The sequence below is a fragment of the Cupressus sempervirens genome, chromosome 2 (genome assembly GCF_028749045.1).
Source record: "Cupressus sempervirens isolate cs-2001-9-10 chromosome 2, ASM2874904v1, whole genome shotgun sequence".
Lineage (NCBI taxonomy): Eukaryota > Viridiplantae > Streptophyta > Pinopsida > Cupressales > Cupressaceae > Cupressus > Cupressus sempervirens.
This window is the reverse complement of record NC_143119.1, coordinates 424,507,228-424,531,656: the sequence shown is the minus strand read 5'-3', so window position 1 is coordinate 424,531,656 and position 24,429 is coordinate 424,507,228.

Below are 24,429 nucleotides of genomic sequence, written 5' to 3'. Positions count from 1 at the left end.
ATGCTAGTAGTAAAGAATAAGATAATCTTCCAAGTAGATAACATAACCTATCACATGCTAATCATCATAATAAGGAAATCTAACATGCTAAACCAATAAGCAATAGTTAATCCAATACAACAATTCACATCATCTAGTCATATGGTAAACATCATAATACAGGAATGCATCAAATAAACTAACATCATCTAAACATGATATCCAAGCATTCCAATGAAAGAATAAATCATAAGAAAGCATACTCCAAAACTTGAAGTATCAAGTGAAAAGATCCAGCAATGGTTGCACCAGGATAAAAGATCATCTTTGTACATCGATCCTTAGTAGTGGTGAAGGTAGCTATGCCTCCCAACCACGTGGCACCCATAGGTCCACATCTGCCATGCTGATGGAGATAATGATCCAACCACAAACACACAAAAAGAACAACATCCAAGGCTAACACTCACACCAGATAATATGATGGCTATAACCAAGAACCTAAGACAATGCAAGAAGTATAAGTCCTAGTCAGATACTCATAAGGCTACTAAGCAGGGGCTAACATCATGGAGAGTCACTTGGCATTGACAAGCCCAAGCTCAGATCATGTGTCCTCAAACTTAAACGCATGCTCACACATTGTTTCATTGAACTTAATTAGGTGCTCACACATTTTATTATCTTTAAGTTTTATTACCATTCACACATTTTATTTAGTTATCACTTATATAAAGCTCCCTCTACCAACCCATGGTGCCATGATTGTTGGGTTGCAAGATAGAAGCCCCCTCCATATGCTACCCTACCCTACCCATGCTCATCCAATGATGAGTACCCATAGGCATGCAAATTCCCAACCCAACCTCAATGATCATAACTTCCAAAAGTACCATGGAAGGGTGGGCCCCGCAAGTCACCTGACAGATGTACACAAATGTACTTGTGTGTGGCACACCACCAGCATGGAAATCATAACAAAAGGACTATATGAGAACAAAATGAAAAATAATGCTCAATCGAAAACAATTTAGGAGGATGGATTCTACATGAATCCCAACAACCAATAAAATCATACATCATGAAATCACTCAATTGGCCTCAATCTAGGAGTATGGATTCTACATGAATCCCAATGATGCAAAAAGACCAAACATCATGAACTCACTCAACCGGCCTCAATTTGGGAGCATGGATTCTACATGAATCCTAGTTTCCAAGAAATAAAAGCAAAGGTCCAAAGGAAACTATAACACTAGGTATAAAATTACTCAATCAAACACAAAGTTAGGAGTAAGAGTGTGACATGCATCCCAATGCAACATAAAAGTTCAATAGTGGTCTGACTAATATCCAAATAGATCATCCAGCTCCATGACCCACATTGTGCCAAGAAAACTTGAGAAAATAGGGTGGCACACAAAATGAGATAAAAACTCCAAATTTTGGAAAAAATTTGAAACTAAAACCCATTTGGCCTTTGGGTACAAAAACCCCAAAAATCCAAAAATAATCAAGTTCAGACAATGTATGCAAAAAATGGCTAGCATAATGGTGTAAAACCCCAAACTCTCATCCCAAAAAATAGGGCAATATTCATACTCGACCAACTAGGCAGAACTAGCAAACAAAAATGGAGGAGAACACTAGTTCTCAACCTCTAACCAACTGGCTACCAAAAATAGAAGCAGAAAAAGAGTAGAAAAAATAAAATAGGAAAGCCCTACCTCATAGCCAAAAGCGCAAAATGGGAATCTGAACCATAAAATAAATAGAACACAGAAGTAGTTGAAAATCATGGCAATCTAAGGTTTCCCCAAGTTGGATCCAATGAGCTCAACCTCGCGACAATCTCATGCCCATAGCTCCTACAATGAACAAAACAATAAATCCTCGTGAAGAGGAATTTGGGTTTTACTCTCCAACTTTCTAATTCAAAAGTGAGAAGTGAGGAAATAAATTCCTTTTTAGAAATTTATTCACTTTTCGAGTGAATAATCAATTAGGGCAATTAACCAACCAATTTAGTTAAACCCCGAATTGACCCAAATGAAAAAAAGCTATTCCTAAAAATAGGAAATCATCTATGGCAAAGCTTCCAAAAATTAAAATAAATCAATTAAAAATTCCAAAAATTTGAAAATATAAAAATCTCCTTAACCACTTTCATGACAATGTGAAACTCTAAATGCATAGACACACTTATTGGTCTAAACACATAATGCAAATGAGTTCGAATTTAATAATCACCAAAAGTTTTAATTAAACAATTAAAATAAGGATATGTCAACCACATAGGGATGACATTGGTAAAATGTGAATAGCTAAATCACTAACTCCATGTGACACTATTAGGGATATAAATCCTACACACTAAACAACACAATCATGTGCAATTGCATATAATAACATAGCCAAAGCAATAAATGCATTAAATCACATAATTTAACCATTTATTTAATTATATTAAAAAATATATTTACATCACTCATGTTCACATAAATCATACCAACGCAAGAATGAAGTAAATAACCATAGCATTAAATCCATCACATAACATAATTAGAGGTATGTCCAAATACTAGATAACCAGATATCATCATAAAACACACTGTCATCTCAAAATGACATCATCATGCAATATGATCAAATGAACAACATAGTAGTCTAACATTTATGATACTAAAATCAAAGTATAACATCTGACCCTCAGGTCCTCTCAAATGTAAAACATAACATAAGTAACAAATATCTCTTAGATCAAAATATAACAAAGTAAATGTTCTTAGCTCACAACCAAATAATCCAACATGGATAATCCATTTCTAATAATTTAAGAATTTAATAAAAATTGATTAAACAAAATAAAAATGCACTTAAAACACATAAGAAAACATAGTCACAAACATGACTAAACACTGCTACAGGAGCCTAGTCCAGTGTAGCATGGTAATAGTACACAGTGCAATCTCTACACACATCTCAGGGTAATCACAGAACATACTCATGATACCACATTGATCTTGGTAAGAACTGGCACAAACCTTAGTGAATCATAAATCACATCATAATCTCATAAATTAGTCAAAGCATAATCAAAGCAACTGATACAGAAACATAAATCAAATCACCGCAATGGTGTAGACCACTCATGGTCACAATCATGATCCCATCTCAATGAAAGATCAACAAGGTTGCATCCATTAGGATGACTTAAAAAAGTCAAATGGGAGAGGCACTACATGATCCCCCCGAAAGACTAGGCTTACTCCTGGAAGCCTACAATCCAAGAATAGAAACCAAAACACACCAAGAACCAAAAATCAAAACCAAGCAATAGGAATGACTTAACAAAATCTCCACAAGTCAAACTAAATCACTCCAACATTCTCAAACCATCACATCAACCCCAAAATTGGTCAACCATAACAGAAAAGTGTCACACTAACACAAGGTCCTCCAAAAAGGAACCTTCTATGTGCTAGGAAAAACCCATCTAGCCATATAGTCAACAATACAAGGTAAGGAACAAGCCACTCTACCTCATCAATAGGTGCCCTAGCTAAACATGCACCTACCATGTGACCACAAATCAAGGTCAAAACACAACACACCTCAAACAAGAGTTGGAATCATGGGGAATAACCATCCCAAATTTCCCAAGAACACTATTATGTCACACATGAGCATCCTTGAAACTATGTAAACTCACCCTTTGAACAAAGAGGATGATGGTTTACTAACAAAATTACACACTCCAAAAGACTACTCACCACCTAGTATAGGAGCACAATACCTCTCCAAGGTACAAAAGCTCAACTACCACTAGGAACTAGGGTTACACAACCCAACCAAACAAGAAATCACCTTTCCAAAAGGTTCAAAGACTTTCATCAATGGACACAATAATGTAATGTTTGCATATCAACTCATAAGATTGTAACATGTGTCCAATGATACCATATCCCTCCAACACCATGTTGGGGATACCACACCCAACATACCACCAAATTGAATCTCTAGCCTCAATTCAATGGTCAATGAGAAAACTTGACTGACATAATTCTCTTGAGGAAACAAGCTTAGGGAGAAAGAACTATAGAGTATAGTATTGAGAGGGTGTCTCTCTCTCAACCTCTACACTAAAACAGCCCAAGATGCATTAGGGAACACTCACAATTCCACCAACCATCACATACTCATTTGAAAACACTAACTAAGCTAGTGGCATAACCATGCTAGCCTACTCTCTCAAGACATAAATGGATATAGAGATGCACCAAAGTCAGCATCTAAAAGGCAGATCTTAGACTCAACAAAAGACTGAGTCACTCTCAAACAACAAGGCAACATCAACCTCAAAAAAGGAATGTTTGCAACCACACTTCAACTCACAAGGGTGGGTCAATGCTATAAGGAATACACAAAGCAAAGCACGAATCCCAAAAAGTACCTAGTAGATTATGAAGACTAGATAACTCTTCAATTAAAAATAACATGGAGAGTTAAACTTCTCCAATGGCCATAAATGTGATATGTCATGATTGAATTGGCCTCTACTTGATAAAGGGTACTTCAGACATCGATCAGCAACTCCAAAAGTGTGAAAGAGTTACTTGTTGTTCCCCAAGAAATTTTTTTGCATTAGCACAATTTCATGTGAAGTTTCTCAACAAACCAATCAAGAAATTTTAATGAACTAGGCAAGAAAGTGCATGATCACTAGTTTCTCGCACAAAAATTCAAATCAGCACAAAAATTGCCTTCACTCTGGAGGCCATAACTTTCACATTTGAACTCAAATTGAATCCATTCAAAAAGTGTTGGAAAGATAACAATGAGGAACATGTAATGATAGATCTTAGAGATTCCTAATATCTAAGAGTTTGAGTCACCACTCAAGACAAAATCACAAGGCAAAAACAACAGTCTCAGTTACCAAGACAAGCAATGGACAAAATGTCCAAAACCATTCAAGAACACACATGACCAGAACAATCATAAGACATGGAATGAAAGGTAGTTCACACACTAAAAACCATCATTACTTATCTTTCATAATTTCATTACTTAAACATAACATGAGCACTAATGCACAATGAAATTGAAAGGTTTTTCAAGTAAGGGTTCAAGAGTCAACATAAAACAAGTACATATTTTTCAATTTCTTTCAAGAATAACATTAGGTTTACTCATCTTTTAAACCATCCATCTACATTAACAACTTTAAGTCTATCAAGGACACACTAGCATGTTCTCCATGATATTATCCCTTATACATACTACCAGAGGTTCAAGAAGAACATGGTAGAGTCACAACATACAACTAGGCAACAATTAGAACATATTAAGAATAGTCATCATGAACCAAAACAAAAGGCTCAAATGGGGAAATTGTCAATTCCAATAAATCATAAAAGAGCTAATATCAAAAATAATCCAAGTGTGACAATAGCCACAAAAGATAGCGATAGATAAAATTTGATGACTATTTCAAGAGAGGAAAAATATTGAAAACCAATGCTAGCCCAAAAACATGAGGAAAGTAGCTCCAACCAAATAGAATAGAGCATCAATTAAATCACATTACATGTGGTGACTGAGAATGGTCACACAAGAGGGATAGATCACCACACAATGCTAAGGATTACATCATCCTAGCAACATTAGAGAACACACTCACACACATCAAGTAGTATACCATCAATAATCTCATGCATATGCAAACAACAATAATTTCCTTAATTATTTTTCCATGCAATGCAATATTTAAATATTCATCAATTTAATGCAATTTTCCATAAGCTTAAGAAGCAATCAGATTGGGGACTTAAGTAATTAACCCAAGGATATAATGCAAACCTACTTCTTTGTAATGATTCACAATAAGACTCATTTCTCAATGAAAGGAACCATTTCACTACTATAACGATATAACATAGAATCACAAATAAGATTCATTTATTTAATTAAAATTAGGAGAAAACAGGGAAACAAGGAACCTTACTCCATAAGGAGAAACAAAAGGAGACACACAAAGCCAACACATGGAAACCAATCAATGGCTCCATCTAAAAGGGTCACACACAAAACCAACTAAACAAGGCACATCGATTCCACCTACAAAACAAGGAAGATGCACTTCCTTCTCCTCACAATAACCTAGTTGCATCTATTGGAGAAGAAATTTCATCACAAGTAGATACCAAAGCAAAAAAGATGATGAGTTCTCACCAAGACTCTCACACTCACACATGAAGCACCAACCACAAGGGTAACACATACACATAGATCCCAATGTTTGAACATGGGCTCTAATACCATATGTAATGCCCCACCCAGAGATCCTTGGAACAAGGATTCAATTCAAGCCAACATAATTTTTTTTTTACAAGTATGAATGCACATGACAACATCATACAGGGATCACATAGATCGCAATGGAAGACTTCACCACAATCCCGGCAACCAACGAATCTTCAAACACCACTACCAAACTAACACACCCAAACAAAAGCCAACAACAACCACACACATGATGAGGGATCAAAGGAACAACCACTCATAAAAAAAACACCAAGCTAAGGTAAATTGCAGAATCCTAAAATTTGGCTAAGTCTGAAATCTTGAAGCCCTGAAATTTGGCTAAGTCTAGATTTTTGAAGCACTGAAATTTCTTAGAATCTTTTTCTTATCTCAAAGAGGTTTGGAACCTATCTCAAAATATTTGTCACATATATTCAAATATATCTTAAGTATAATTAAATATATGTCAAATTATACTAAAATGATATATTTTAAACCCCTTAGAAAGACTATTTTGAACTGGAAAGGTGTGAAATCCAATAAGGTGTCGAAAGCCAACTTTCAAACCTTCCTTGGGCAAGCCTAACTACCCCCTATTTCTCATGCAAGAAAGTGCATAAACCTCTTAGAAAGACTATTTTGAACTGGAAAGGTGTGAAATCCAATAAGGTGTCGAAAACCAACTTTCAAACCTTCCTTGGCCAAGCCTAACCACCACCTATTTCTCGCACAAGAAAGTACATTGGTCTCAAGTTTCACATGAGACCTTACATCACTACATGAGAGAGAGTGCATGGATTTATGTGAGGATTCACATCCCTGCATGAGGAAATACATTCTCACACGAGGATGTACTTTCTTGGGTGAGAAAACACATTAGCACGACAATAAAACATAAATAAAAAGCATAAAAACATGAAAACCTTCACACTAGGGAGTACCAAATCCATGTAAATTGAGGAATGAACACTAAAGTGCATAAAAAACAAGGAGGAACAACTATCCATCTAAACCATAGTAGTAAAGAACATACTAGAAGAAACATCGCAGTGAATAGAAGCAACATCACAATGTACAAAAATACATCATAGTAACTAAACAACCAAACTAAGTATGTGATTCCTCCCAACTATCAATAGCATCATAAAACCATCATGGATCCTAGCCATCCCTTGCACATAACATCCCAAGTCACCAATCAAATCATCGGTACTATTATAATAGGGATGTCACTACTAAAACTTGCTACAATATAAGCATAAGGAAATATAACATGCTAGTAGTAAAGCATAAGGTAATACTACAAGTAGATAACATCACCTATCACATGTTGATCATCATAAGAAAATAAAACATAATAAGAAATCGTTAATCCAATGCAACAATTCACATCATCTAGTCATATGCTAAACATCATAACATGAGAATGTATCAGATCAAATAAGCTAACATCATCTAAACATGATATCCAAGCATTCCAATGAAAGCATAAATCAAAAGAAAGCATACTCTAAAACCCAAAGTATCAAGTGAAAACATCTAGTAATGGTCACACTAGGATAAAAGATCATCTCTTTACACCGATCCCTAGCAGTGGTGAAGGTAGCTATGCCTCCCAACCACATGAAACTCATAGGTCCACACCCGCCATGCTAATAGAGATAATGATCCAACCACAAAAACTCATAAAGCACAACACCCAAGGCTAAAATTTATGCCAGTTAGTATGATGGTTGTAACCAAGAACCTAAGAGAATGCAAGAAGTATAGGTCCTAGTCAGACACTCATAAGGCTACTAAGTAGGGGCTAACATCATGGAGAGTCACTTTGCATCGACAAGCCCAAGCTTAGAATATGTGTCCTCAAACTTAAATAGGTGCTCACACATTGTGACCTTGAACTTAATTGGGTTCTCACACATTTTATTATATTTAAGTTTTATTACCATTCACACATTTTATTTAGTTATCACTTATATAAAGCTCCCTTTTCCAACCCATGGTGCCATGATTGTCGGGTTGTGAGATAGAAGCCCCCTCCATATGCTACCCTACCCTACCCATGCTCATCTAATGATGAGTCCCTATAGGCATGTAAATTCTCAACCCAACCCCAATGATCATAACTTTTGGAAGTACCATGGAAGGGCAGGCCCTACAAGTCACTCGACAGATGTACACACACGTACTCATGTGTGGTGCACCACCATAACAAAGATCATAACACAAGAAATAGATGAGAACACAATGCAAAATAATGCTCAACCAAAAACAACATAGGAGGATGGATTTTACACGAATCCCAAGAACTAATAAAATCATACATCATGAAATCACTCAACTGGCCTCAATCTGGGAGTATGGATTCTACATGAATCTCAATGATGCAACAAGACCAAACATCATGAACTCATTGGACTGGCCTCAATCTAGGAGCATGGATTCTACTCAAATCCTAGTGTCCACAAATGAAAAGCAAAGGTCCAAAAGAAACCATAACACCAATTATAAAATTACTCAACCGAACACAAAGTCATATGCATCCCAATGCAACATAAAAGTGCAATAGTGGTTTGAATGATATCCAAATAGATCATCTAGGTCCATGACCTACATTGTGCCAAGAAAAATTGAGAAAATAGGGTGGCACACAAAATGAGGTAAAAATTCCAAATTTTGGAAAAAACTTTGAAACTAAAACCCATTTGGCCTTTGGGTACAAAAATCCCAAAACTCCAAATATAATCAGGTTCAGATACCATATGCAAAAAATGGCCAGCATAATGACATAAAAACCCAAACCCTCATCTCAAAAAACTAGGAAATGTTCATACCTGACCAATCGGGTAGAACCAGCAACTAGAAATAGAGGGGAGCACTAGTTCTCAACCTCCAGCCAAATGGCTACCAAAAAAAAAAGTAGAAACAGAGTAGAAACAATAAAATAGGAAAGCCCTACCTCATAGCCAAAAGGGCAATCTAAACTATAAAATAAATAGCCTGCAGAAGTAGCTAAAAATCACAACAATCCAAGGTTTCCCTGAGCTAGATCCAATGAGCTCAACCTCGCAATGATCCTATTACCTATTTTTGCCCCCCGCCAAAATTTGAATTCAAATACCTGACCCACCCAATGGCCACTTCCCATCTTTAATATTATTATAATGCCCAAGAAATACAAAAAATAAAATGATTAAAACTTTATTGTATTTCTTTTCTCTCCTATTTTGCTTCCATTGGCTTACAACTTTCCTCGCCATTGGATCTTGCTAAGATCTACAAATTTTGTGTACTCACTATGAAAATTTGTGAGTTTGTTTCCCATAGCAAGATAGCAACCATCAAAATTTTTCTATAGTACTAAAGATGAAGTCTGACACTAATTTTTGGTGACTCACTGAAGCTTGCTAAATCGCTATCGGGAAGTTTGTAATTTTTTCTGATAGTGAGGTAGCGATAGGCCTAAAAATGACAAACATGGTAGGGTCAAGAAAAAATTGATGTCATTATGTGTGCCAACATGTTAAGCTAGCTTAGTGACAATAGTACATGGACCCATGCCCCTTCCATAAAACATATAAAAAAATTTGAGTGTCAGATTAATCTCGAATCTACGATCGTCACTATCTCGCTATGTTGAGTTGCACGAGGGTTATGAACAACAACATAGCGACAAGGGACCCACCATATTTCTCTTAAGTAATGTATCAATGTATTCCACATAATCAATGAGAATCTATGATGGTTAGTATCTCACTATGGCAAGGTCCTCACTTTTTATGTATAGCAAGATAGTGATTCGATAACACATGTCCTTGTGGGCCCAGGGAGATAACGTTACAATTAGCATTAGTGGTTAGGACTGGCAATTAGGCGACATTGCAATCAAAAAGTTGCAAGGTGGCTCAGTTAGTTGGTCAACTATATGCAGACCTTGTGAGGTAGCAGAAAAATAAAAGGCTATTGGCCCACATGGCCCATTCTGGTTGCAATATTCTGTTAACTACTATTTTTTGCTAATTCATGAGCTAGAAACAAAGGAGATCAAATTTTCCTACGCGATCTGATCCTTGTGATCAATGCAAATCACTCTCGAATGAATACTAAACTTTAGAAATGAAGGAGAACACTCCACCACCCAAGTTTATCCATCCACTTGGTCAGAATGGTTTAATGGCACAATTCCTGTCAAGGCCCTGTATCAACAAATATCAGGTTTCACTATATCTAGATTTGTACCCACATCAAATTTTCTCTAGATCCTTATGAAGACTTAATGGTAGTGGTTGTGGGGTAACTTCAGTTAGAAAATATCTCAGTTATGCCTAAGCTATAAAGGCAATTTTTTTAGATTTTGTACTGGTCGACTCTTCTCTAACTTCTTTGATATTGCTCTATAATTTCACTGTAAATTCCCTTTGTCTCTAAACTATATGACATTCTACCTTATCTCTTTTAGCCATTGATGCAAAGTGCAAGAACTATTTGCCTCTCATTGGTGTATTGTAGAGATCTGCAATCTTGCATGACTGTATCTCCTTTGGCCTATGAATGGTATATAAGTGAACCCTCTCTTTCCTTGTGTCATTCATTTGGGTTTTTCGATCTGTATGTGATTGGAGCAAGTCTAGATGTGTATATCTTTTGGTGTCATGATGGTTCAATAGTGCATGTATGGGCAGAGATTGGTTTGAACACTCTATTTTGGTGCATCACCTCCTTAGGTAAGAGTAGGTAGATTTGCTTCCATGCATTCCTTCTCCCTTTTTCTCTTTAAGAGTAGTTAGGTGCATCCAGATAGTAAAGGAAGTTGGCCTTCTCTAGAGACTAAACCTCACAGTTCAAGTCCCATAGCTTGGAGGTTGTTTCCATGTTTCACAAGGTTGTCCTTATGTAAAAACTTTGGACAAGGGTGCAAACCTTTGTGACAACAGTTTCTAGCATGCCTGATTGGACAATATTTAGAAAAATTCAAGTCTATTGATGTCAAAAGGAAGATTTCAAGATTAATATTGGGGAGATAGTACTAGCTTCAATGTTCAAGCCTTCAAGAGGCTCATTCTTCAAGTACTTGGCAACTCTAAGCTTCAAATACATCTAGTTCCAGACCAAAGTTGCAGTAATTCATGCCCAAAGTTGAAACAAGGGAATCTTCTAGAGGTAAATTTTAGTACCAAGAGCTTTCATTTTCAAATCCTAGAAGAAGGAAGACTAGAGTATCTTTATCACCAATTAAGAGTGCAATAGCAAAAAATACACCTGTAAGATCTATCTCTACTCCTCCTACTTTTAGATCTCAGCCTAGATTGCCATTAGCACATATTAATAGATCACTTGTCTATATGGCACAGCCTAGAGCCCATACTTTCACCACCTTTAATGGTGGGAGTCCTCTTTTATTGGCACAAAGACATGACATACCAATAGCTGCACTCAAAAGTATACCAAACTTTACTGGTGAAACTTCTATCTCTCCCTCAGAACACATTCAAGAAGTTGCAAATGTCTATAATATCCATGGTATTACAGAGGATGATGTTCTAGTTAGGCTTCTAGCCTCATCCTTGAAAGGAAAAGCATTACAATGGTATAGAGGTTTGTCTCATGGTTCTATAGTAGATTTGGATGGATTACGAGCAGGACTATGTAAACACTTTGAGGACAAAAGTCACCATTTGTCACTTTTAGAATAGTTGACTACTATAAAAAGAGCCCCCCATGAATGTATGACTAATTTCAAGTATATATTTCAAAAGACATGGGATAGAATACCTACTTCAGTAAAGCCTACACCTGGTAATGCCTTCTTGCACTACCTCAGAGCTTTTAATAGTGATATTGCCACTAGAATCCAAACTATGGGAGGAGATACCTTACCTAATGCTTATGACATAGCAATAAAGTCAGAAAACATCCTAATATAAGGAGGTAAGCTAGCTCCAAGACCTCCTATGCCTTTTTCCCCTAATGTTCCAAATCACCAACTAGGAATGGCTTCTCTTCCCACAACTTCCACATCACAATCCCTTGCTCTAGTCCCTCAAGCTTCCACATCTTCAAATGGAATAGATGAAATCAAGGAAAGGATGCAATCTATGATGCTGAGCATAGATAAGAGATTGTAGGGCCAAAAGAAGAAGTTGGAGGATAACTTCTCTATGATGCAGAAAGTGAGCAACAAGGTGGTGAGTTTAGAGAGACATCAAGCTCAAGCTAGTAAGGCTCATCAATTGCAACATCAAACTATGAATAGTGGTAGGCCTCCAAATCATAATTATGGGAACAATTCTTTTGATCAAAATTAGCAGAATAGACATGCTTCAACCTCAAATGTAAATCAAAGCAGGGCCATAGTTCCTCAAAACAACATGGGCCAGGATCAAGATTTGTGTCCTTCCTATAACTACTCCTATGCCCGTTGCATGTGTCAGAAGGCTAAATCTTATTTGGCTTTGACCATCCAAGAGTCTGCAACAAGACAATCACACAAGGAGGACCAATTTAAAGGTGCCTCGTATATGCAAGGGCAAGGTGATTGCTCCTTTATGAATCATCAAGTGGAGGAACATTGTAATGTAAACCAGGATTCCATTGCTCACAACACTAGGAGCAAAAGAAGAGCTATTGAAGATGCTACCCTCCTCCTCCTAATCATGCCTCAACTTCAAATGCAATACGTCATTAGCAAGTATTAAATGATCAATCAAATACCTTTTAGTAGCAAAGGAAAAATAATGGCAGAAAGGATGTAAGTGATCCTCAGGTTGTTCCATCTCAAGCTCCTACAAATGCAACTCCCAAGGCTTCTACCAAAGTACCTACTATGACATTTAGTGTTGTAGAAAAAATGAGGAGGAAAAATGTGAATATTTCCATGTCAGATGTTGTTTCTACTATACCCATGCAAAAGAGGTTGCTCTAGCAAGAATTGGAAAGTATTGAACCAAAGGATCAGCCACTTGGCATGGAAAGTACCACAAGCCTAGTACAACCATCAATGGAGGAAGAAACAAGTAAAAAGGTTATACCCCCTCCATTTTATGTTTCTCTAATTATAGGGGGTAAACTAGTCCACAATTGCATAATTGATTCAGGGGCTAGTAGTTCAATGATGCCTAGGTGTGTTGCTGACGCTTTAGGAATGAAATATGAGCCCATTGTTAGGGATGTATTACAGTTGGATGGTAGTACTATCAATACTATAGGGATCCTTAGTAATGTAGAAATGGCCCTACATGCATGCCTTGGTTGTATTGTAACACAAGATATATCCGTTACTAAAGTCAAGCCACATTTTTCCATCTACCTGTCAAGAGACTTCACTACCCAAATAGGTTGTTACATATCTTCTGATTGGTCATATATGTCTTTTAGAACAAGATATGGGGCCAAAGCTTCAATCAGAGAAGAGCCTCAAGCCCTCCATCATACTAAACCCTACACCGCTAATCTCATCAACATGAATTGCACTATCCTAAAAATGGATGAGAATGACATAATGAATGAGCCTACTACTTCCTTAGCAGAGATACCTAATTTTCTCTTAGATGAATGGGCTAATGCATATCAATTCAATCCTATGTCAGAAACCCTTGAGACAGGCCTTAGTACATATTGTATATTAGAGAAAGATGCTCTAGTTCCCAATCTTGTGGGGACTAAAGAAGATGTGAGTCAGATATGGAGCATGTACCTTGATGGGTCAAGGAATAAGAATGGATCAGGGGCTAGTGTGATGTTGATTTCTCCTACACAAGTAAGGTACTACTTTTCCTTTAGGCTCTAGTTCAGTTGCACTAATAATGTGGCTGAGTATGAATCCTTGATTACGGTCTCCTACTTGCTTAGAAAAGAGGAATTCAAGCCTTAAGTGTATATCGAGATAGTGAGTTGGTGGTTAATCAAGTGTGGAATCAAAATATCACCAAGAATGGTTTGCTCAAGTCCTATAAACATAGGGTATGGGATTTGGTTGAGGATTTCAATGCATTTAATATTCAAAGCATCCCTAGAAAAGAAAATAGACATGCTAATAGACTTGCAACAATAGGTGCATCTCATGATGTGCCAAGGAATCTTGAGGAGAAGAAGAAGCAGCAAATCAAAATGGTAGTAAGGCCTACCATCTCTAACAACAACATCCATTGGCAAGTGTTTGAATTTGATAAACAAATTGTAAGCTTCTTGTAGAATGAAGTAGGGTTTTTAGATAGAAACTAGTTGAGACTGCTAGATCAGTATGGTGATCTAATCATTAATCTCAGTTCCAAAAAATTTCCTAAGGGTTTCATTACATTAGAGAGTGTTTTTTATCCTAATGACCAAGCAAGAGGTAGAGTCATGAACTTAGTTGCTGACACAGATGATCACACCCTGGTTGCTGATGGAAAATCCTTAAACATGAGGAAGGTATGTTTTGAGATGTCAAGAATTTAATGATATATTTTCCTAGATGTATGATGATTAAAGGGTTTTGACCCAAGGTTGTTTCAGTATAGCATAGATTTAATTGATAATGTCAAACCAGTAAGACAGAAATAGAGGTCAGTGAATCCCAAGATTGAACCCTTAATGAGAAAAGAGCTATCCAAATTGTTTGAGGCCAATATAATTTTCCCCATCAAGCACTTGTCATGGGTAGCAAACCTTGTCCATGTTAGGAAGAAGAATGGAGAAATTAGATTGTGTGTGGACTTTAGGGACCTTAACCAAGATTCCCTTAAAGATCACCATCCTCACCCTTCCATGGAGCAGATTTTGTCCAAGGTCAGTGGTTCAAAGAGGTTTTCATTTCTTGATGGATTTTTTTAGCTACAATCAAGTACTGGTCAAAGAGTTTGATAGGTACAAGATTGCATTTATCACCAAATGGGGTACCTATGCTTATTGTAGGATTCCATTTGGGCTAACCAATGCAAGTGCTACATTTTAGAAGGTAATGGAGATGGCCTTCAAAAACATGATTGAAAAGTTTGTATTAGTTTACCTTGATGATATCATAGTGTACTCAAAGAGTGTAGAAGATCATTTTGATCATTTGAGATAGGTGTTCTCAAGGTGTAGAGATTTTGGGATATCCTTTAACCAAAGCAAGTGTGTCTTTGCTACCAATCAAGGGAAATTATTAGGACACATTGTATCTAAGGATAGTTTAACCATTGATCCAAAAAGAAAAAAAGCAATACTTGCTCTCCCTCTTCCTAAACATAAGAAAGGGTTGCAAAGTTTCCTTGGTAGGATAAATTTTGTGAGAATATTTATCCCTAATCCTACTACCATGGTAAAACCCCTTATGACTATGCTCAAGAAAAGCATGGTCTTTGCATGGACCAAGGAAGGGAAGGAAAGTTTTGAAGAGATCAAGGTAGCCATAGCCTCAACCCCCACTCTCATTAATCCAAATTTTGAAAATGATTTGATCGTTTATACCCTAGGTGGTGAGTCAAGTATTTCTGTTGTCTTGACTCAAACAAATGACAAAGATGAAGAGCAGCCCATAGCCTTCTTTAGTGAAGGGCTTAAAGAGTATTAAGACAAATACAGTTATGTAGAGAAGCAAGCCCTTGCAGTCATCAGAGCTTTAAAGAAATTTAGACACCTCCTATCTCGTAATAAAATTCATTTTTTAGTACCCCATGCTAGTGTGAAGGATTTCATTTTGAGCAAAGATATTAGTGAGAAGAGAGTTGGTTGGATTACTAAAGTAATGGAATATAATGTTGACATCTAGATCCCAAGCTGGTAAAGGGGAAGGGGTTTTGTAAATAGATGATATCATGTCAGGAATTAGATGAGGAAGTTGCTATGATACTAACAAAGCAACAAGAGACAATAAATGATGACCCAAGGAATTGGATGGATGATATGAAGGATTTCTTATTAGGCAATGGATACCCTCAAGGATTAGATAAAACTAAAAGGAGACAATATAGATTACAGTCAATTCCTTATGTTATAGTTGATGGTATCCTTTTCAGGAAAGATTTTAATGGAGCCCTATTAAGATGCATTGACATAGACCAAGCTGAAAGAATGATTAAAGAGCTTCATGATGGTCCTAATGGTGGTCACTTCTCAGCAATGACAACTATAATGAAGGTCATGAGGGCTAGTTACTACTGGCCATCCCTATTCCATCATTGTCATAGGTATGTGAGGAAATGTGAAAAATGTGCCTTCTTCTCTGGTAAGAAAAAACTTGCAACTCTTCCTCTTCATCCCATTTAGGTGGACCAGCCTTTTTCTCAATAGGGATTGGATTTCATAGGCTCTATCAATCCTTCTTCTAGTTCTAGTCACAAATAGATTTTAGCTACTACATATTACTTCACTAGATGGACAGAGGTAGTTGCATTGAAGGATGCCATAGAATCTTTAGTTTTTGAGTTCCTTAACAGAATTGTGACCAAGTTTGGTGCCCCTTCAACCATTATTTTAGAGAATGCAAAATCTTTTGTAGGAGCTCAGATTTGTGCATGGGTAGTTGACCATAATATCTACTTAAGCACATCCTCAAACTAATATGCTCAAGGTAATGGTTTGGCTGAGTCGTCCAACAAAAACCTAATTGGGATTATGAAAAGAACTATAGAGGATAACTAGAGGTGTTGGCATCAAAAGTTGAGGACTGCATTGTGGGCTAACAGAATAACACCTAAGATATCAATAGGAAATATACCATTTATGTTGGTATATGGAAGAGAAGCAAGGCTTTCAATTTCATTAAATTTCCCATCCCTAGAACTAGCTCATCAGCTGGAGCAAATTGAAGATGATGCCATGATAGTAAGAATGGCAAAGCTGATGGAGCTAGAAGAAAAAAGAAGTCAGGCCATGCATACCCTAGAAATACATCAACACCAGGTGAAAAGGAGCTTTGACAAGAAGGCAGGGTCATAACCTTCAGAGAGGGTGATTTAGTTTTGAAATGGGATGCAAACAGAGCAAAACTAGGGAGACACTCAAAATTTGATGCACTGTGGAGTGGTCTGTATCTGATTGTCAATTGCAAGCAGGCTAATGCTTTTCAATTAAGTAGGCTTGATGGTGAAGTTTTCCCTATCCCAGTCAATGGGATCTATGTCAAACCATGTCTTTAATAGGGCTTGAGGTTTCATGTACATATGTAGCTTAGTTTTCTTTCTATTGGTTTCCTACTTTCCAAGAAGTGCATGAGCACAAGTTTCTCCCTGTGAGATAGCCAAATTTTTTTTCAATGTTTTGAAGGTTGCAGGAGGTTTTTTTGTCTTTGGTTCTAGTTGTAGAGACAGAGGGCAATTTTTTAGGGTTTTGTTCCCACAGAGGTAGGGTTAGGGTTTCATAATGCACTGATCCAAATCTTTTCTGACTCTATGGCCCAATGGATGCATAAGGTCACTGGTCACATGCATAGCTGGCTTGCATCCCCTCTGAGTCACAAGAAATGTTACCTATTTTTGCCCCTCCCCAAAATTTGAATTCAAATACTTGACCTACCCAATGGCCACTTCCCATATTTAATATTATTTTAATGCCCAGGAAATACAAAAAATGAAATGATTAAAACTTTATTGTATTTCTTTTCTCTCCTATTTTATTTCTCCTGGCTTGCAACTTTCCCCACTATTGGATCTTGCTAATATCTACAAATGGCACATACTTGCTATGACAAGTTGTGAGGTTGTTTCCCATAGTGAGATAGTGAGCATCAAAATTTTACTACAGTACTAAAGATGAAGTTTGGCACCTATTTTTGGTGACCCATTGGAGCTCGTTAAATCACTATCGAGAAGTTTGTAATTTTTGTCGATAGTGAGGTAGCAACATGCCTGAAAATGAAAAACATGGTAGGGTCAAGAAAAAATGATGTCATTATGTGTGCCAACATGTTAAGCCAGCTTAGTGACAGTAGTAATTGGACCTATACCCCTTCCATAAAACATATAAAAAGTTTTGATTGTAAGATCAATCTTGGATCTACGATCGTCGCTATCTCGCTATGGTGAGAGGCATGAGGGTTACAAATAGTGACATAGTGACAAGGAACCCACCATATTTCTATTAAGTAATGTATCAATGTCTTCCACATCATCAATGAGAATCTATGATGGTTGCTATCTTGCTATGGCAAGGTGCTCACTTTTTATGTATAGTGAGATAGCGATTCAGTTACACGTGTCCTTGCGAGCCCAACGAGATAACACTATAGTTAGCATTGGTAGTTAGGACTAGTAGTTATGTGACATTACGGTCAAAAAGTTGCAAGGTGGCTCAACTAGTTGGTCAACCATGTGGAGACCTTGCAAGGTGGTGGAAAAATAAAAGGCTATTGGCCCACGTGGCCCATTCTGGTTGCAGTATTCTATTGACTGCTATTTTTTGCTGATTCATGAGCTAGAAATGAAGGAGATTAAATTTTCCTATGCAATCTGATCCCTGTGATCAATGCCAACCACTCTTGAATGAATTCTAAAATCAAGAAATGAAGGAGAACACTCCACCACCCCAGTTTATCCATCTACTTGGTCAGAATGGTTTAATGGCATCATTCCTATCAGGGCCCTATTTCAACAAATATCAGGATTCATTGTATCTAAATCTGTACCCAGATCAAATTTTCTCTAGATCCTTATCAGGAATTAATGGTAGTGGTTGTGGGGTAACTTAAATTAGAAAATATCTCAATTATACCTAAGCTATAAAGAAAATTTTTGTAGATTTTGTACTGGTCGACTTTTCTCTGAGTTCTCTGATATTGCCCTACAATTTCACTATAAATTCCCTTTATCTTTAAATTGTATGATAGTCTACCTTATCTCGTTCAACCATTGATGTAAAGTGCAAGAACTATTTTCCTCTCATTGGTGTATTGTAGAGATCTGCAATCTTGCATGACTGTATTTCCTTTGGCCTATGAATGTTATATAAGTGAACCCTCTCTTTCCTTGTGTCATTCATTTGGGTTTTTTGATCTGCATGTGATTGTTAGATTAAAGTAAGTCTAGATGTGTATATCTTTTAGTGTCATGATGGTTAAATAGTGCATGTATGGGTAGAGATTGGTTTGAAGACTCTATTTTGGTGCATCACCTTCTTATGTTAGAGTAGGTAGATTTGCTTCCATGCATTGCTTCTCCCTTTTGCTCTCCAAGAGTAGTTAGGTGCATTTTAATAGTAAAGGAAGCCAACCTTCTTTGGAGACTCAACCTCATAGTTCAAGTCCCATAGCTTGGAGGTTGCTTCCATGTTTCACAAGGTGGTCCTTAGGTAAAAACTTTGGACAAGGGTGAAAACCTTTGTGACAATATATCCCACACCCATAGCTCCCACAAGGAACAAAACAATAAATCCTCATGAAGAGGATTTTGGGTTTTACTATTTAACTTTCTAATTCAAAAGTGAGAACCGAGGAATAAAATTCCTTTTTGAAAATTTATTCACTTTTCTAGTGAATAATCAATTAGGGCAATTAACCAGCCAATTTAGTTAAACCCTGAATTGACCTAAACGAAAATAGGTTATTCGTAGAAATAGGAATTCATGTATGGAAAAGTTGCCAAAAATTAAAATAAATGAATTCAAAAGCCCAAAAACCCAAAAACATAGAAATCTCCTTAACCACTTTAGCAACAATGGAAAACTCTAACTGCATAGACACACTCACTAGTCTAATCACATAATGCAAATGAGTTCAGATTTAATAATCATGGAAAGTTTTAATTAAACAATTTAAATAAGGATATGTTGACCATATAGGGATGACATTGGTAAAATATGAATAGCTAAATCACTAACTCCATGTGCCACTGCTAGTGATATAAATCTTGCACACTAAAAAACACGATCAAGTGCAATTTCATTTAATAACATAGCCGAAGCAATAAATGTATTAAATCACATAATTTAACCATTTATTTAATTATATTAAAATAATCTATTTACATCACTCATGTTCGCATAAAGCATAAAAATGCAAGAATGAAGTAAATAACCATAGCATTAAATCTATCACATAACATAATAAGAGGTATCTCCAAATACTAGATAACTAGATATCATCATAAAGCACACTGTCATCTCAAAATGGCATCATCATGCAAAATGGTCAAATGAACAACACAGTAGTCTAACATCTATGATACTAAAATCAAAGTATAACATCTGACCCTCAAGTCCTCTCAAATGTAAAACATAACATAAGTAACAAATATCTCTCAGATCAAAATATAACAAGATAAATGTCCATAGCACATAATCGAACAATCCAACAAGGACAATCCATTTCTAATCATTTAAGAATTTAATAAAGGTTGATTAAACAACATAAAAAGGAACTTAAAAAACATAAGCAAACATAGTCACAAACATGACTAACCACTGCTACAAGAACCTAGTCTAGTGTAGCATGGTAATAGTACATAGTGCAATCTCTGCACAAATCTTAAGGTAATCATAGAACAACCTCATGATACCACATCGATCTTGGTAAGCATTGTCAAAAACCTTAGTGAACCATAAATCACATCATAATCTCATAATACAGTCAAAGTATAATCAAAGTAACTGATATAGAAACATAAATCAAATCACCATAATGGTGTAGACCACTCATGGTCACAATCATGATCCAATCTCAACAAAAGATTAACAAGGTTGCATCCATCAAGATGTCTTACAAAAGTCAAATGGGAGAGGCACTACACTACTCAGTAGACACTAACTTAGAAATTATTTTCCATTGTTAACCAAGTGAACTTGGTCAACAGTACATACTCACAAAGTTCCTTTGGTAACCAAGTGAGCTCACATAACACTATTTCCATCCAACATTTCCTTTGGCACACTAGTGAACTTTGTAGATACTATCTTTTGAACTTGGAAAACTCTAGAATGCTCAGTAGGCACAAAAAACTATCTTCAATGCCTAAGTAAGCTCAGCATACACTAACTAATAATGATATGAAATTTTATACAACATCAAAGACAATTCACAATTAATCAATTGTTTCAACAATGTCAATGGGAGAGACGTATACATGAAAGCCATCTCTTAAGAATGTAATGAGAAAGAAGAGTACATCAACTACATATGGAGAGAAATGTATGGTAAGTTTTTTATTGTAAATAACTACTATCGATCCCAATAAGATGATCAATAGAGAAGTGTTCCAAAGGTTTTTGGATTTGATTGATGAAGAGGATTTGGGAAGATGAGAGAAGCAATATATTACTATTTTGGTATTCTTGGAATTTAGATATTTTTCATCTATGTTTCCATGAATTAAAAAGGGGGAGATTGTTAGCATGAATACTAATGATACTAATTTTGGGAAGTTTCCTAAGAATTGTAGAGTATTGACATGTTGCATTCATGACTGTATTTGCCATTAATGTCAACATGTAGTAAGTCTATGATGACTGGTAGAGTAACATACATAGATCTTAGTTGTATGGAAAATGATTTGAATTTCTAGTGATGTGTAGTCAAGCACATTTTCTACCCTATGTCATGGTGACATAGCTAAATGCATGTGACATAAGTCAACAATGTATAGAAGTTGTACCTGATTTATAGAAAGCAATATAGAAATAGAGTGCTTGGAAAGTAGCATTCTAATGTTTGTTTGATATCTTTCATCTAAGATGTAATGAGAAGATGTGCAAAGCCAGTGGTAGAATACAATATAATGGTGATGTCAGTGAGTGCAAAAGCCTTAGTATTATACATGTGAGAAGTTGTGTAGACTATGTGTCAATAGTGCTATTGTAATTGTAATTAAATTAGTTATCTTATTATAATTAATTAGGAAAGCCACAAGGCTAACTCAAAGAATTATTTAAAAGATATAGTATAAAGGAAAGATGTTTTCTTTGTTTTAAATGTGTGGTAATCATTGAATTTAATGTGAAAGCAAAAAGGATTAGAGTGTTTACTAAATGCATGTAAGCTATCCAAGGGATTATTAGATGGGAATTGTGTGATCTGGTTACAAGATCTGAATGATTAGAAGTCTAGCTAATAGAAAATAGATAGAGGAACAAAGGAAATTTAATTTGTATTATTCTACAAGGAATAATATAGAGATCATTTGGACAGTGGGTTCACTAATCTTAACCTTGAAGTTGTTTGGGTAGTGGGTCCAGTTGTCTTTCACAACTCTTAACAGGCTCAAAATCTCCTAACATGGATTCAAAGTCTCCTAGCAGGTACTATATGTATTGAATGTTGTTATACACTCCTAATAGGGTCCATCCTCTTGTTGCAAGATTTTTGGAAGCATGAATGTCGATGATATTTCTATGGAGGAGTATTGTAGATATGCTACTATGGTGATATGTTACATTCATGACTGAGTTTGTCATTGATGTCAACATAGCAATTTTTTGTGGTATTTGATAGAAAAATAGTGGAAAGATCAAGTTGGTACAGACAACTAGTTATGTATTCTAACTCTTTGAGGTTATGGGAGATAATTTTGAGTATTTGGTATATGTAGTTAACATCAGAAGAAGAAATGATTAGTTTGGAAGAAGTTATGTAAGTTTTGGTGATGTTTGTTTTGAGATAGAGTTTACAGAGGCATGTTATGGTAAACTTGTTATATCTCTTAGTAGAGTTGTTATTGTAAGAATCAAGGCCGAGGACATGAAGAAGACATGTTGATGATAACATACCTAGGTTTTCTCATCATAATATTACATGTACAAAAAGTTATTCAAGTTACAAGGAGGAAGATTAATGTTATTGCTAAGTGTAATGTGTTCTTAATGTGGTCCTATAATGATTAATTGAGAAGGTCTAATAGCCAACTTAGGGAATTGTTTTATGGACTCATTATAAAGGAAGGATATTTTCCTTTATCATAGAGTATGGAATTATATGGATTTATGATTGATGATAAGAAATAATAAGAGTGTAATGCAAAGTTGAGTAGAGGAGTGCGGAAGTGAAGGAAACTTCTTTGCAAAATTTCTGTTGAGTGATCCGAGGTTTGATATTTATATTTGAGGTTCATGACCTAGTCTAAAATGTCTAATAGTGATTGGTTTCATTGATAGAATAAAGGAAATAAGAACATAATAGGAAATTGCATGTTTGAGTAGTGAGCTCTTCTTGTAGTTGAAATTACATGTTTGGGTAGTGGGCTCATCTTGCATACATTGTACTACAACTCCTAACAAGATTGGCACAACTCCTAATAGGGTTAGAATCTCCAAAAAATGATTCAAAATTCCTAATATGGACTCATATGTACAGAATGTTGTAATAGAATCCTAACAAGGTTCATCCTCTAACAAGGAATATTTATATTAGTACATCATCTTATGGCCATCATTCCCACCAGGGTTTTCCCTCTGATCAAGGGTTTTCATAGTTAACATATGTAGCATAATTATCAATGTGTATCTTATTATGGTTACTATTTGATTTGGTTGAATGGTTAAGTTTGTTTAAAGAAGATAAATGTTTTAATTGTTGAATAAATGATTTACCCCTCCTCTCAATTATCTTGGTGGACTATTGTTTTTAACAATTGGTATCAGAGCATCATGTCCTTGAAGATAAATTTTAACAACTTTGGGAGATCCATGGTGAGCATGTTTAGGAAAGATAGTCCTACATCTAATACAAGAAATTTTGACACTCGAATAATGGAAATTATGGGTGAGTTATTAGATCTGTGTAAAGAGTAGAGTATTAAGTTTTCAGATCTAGAATCCTTTTATTGTATAGAAAGGAACAAAAGTACAAGAAAAGAAAGATCCAGATCAAAAGAAGACATAAAGATAGAGGAAGCTATTGATCTACTTACAAAGAGAGAACTAGAAGGTATGAAATTTTTTGTTTGTTGGACATGTAAAGAATTTGGTTATTTCTTGAGTAAATGTCCTATGAGATTGAGAAAACCTAGAAAGAATCTACTCTCTGATAAAGTTTAAGAATTTAGAGCAAGTATGGAAAGATCCTACAAAGATAATGTTAATGAGTCTAGATTTATTAATTAAGGACAAGTATTAGAAGGAACAACTTTGGTGACTATTATGGAAAGTTCTAATGTGAGAATCGATGACAAATTTAGGATACAAGAGAGAATAGTTGATTACAATTCAGATGATGATGTTGTTACTAAGCTAAGGAATGATGAGGTATTTCTTGAGACTAAA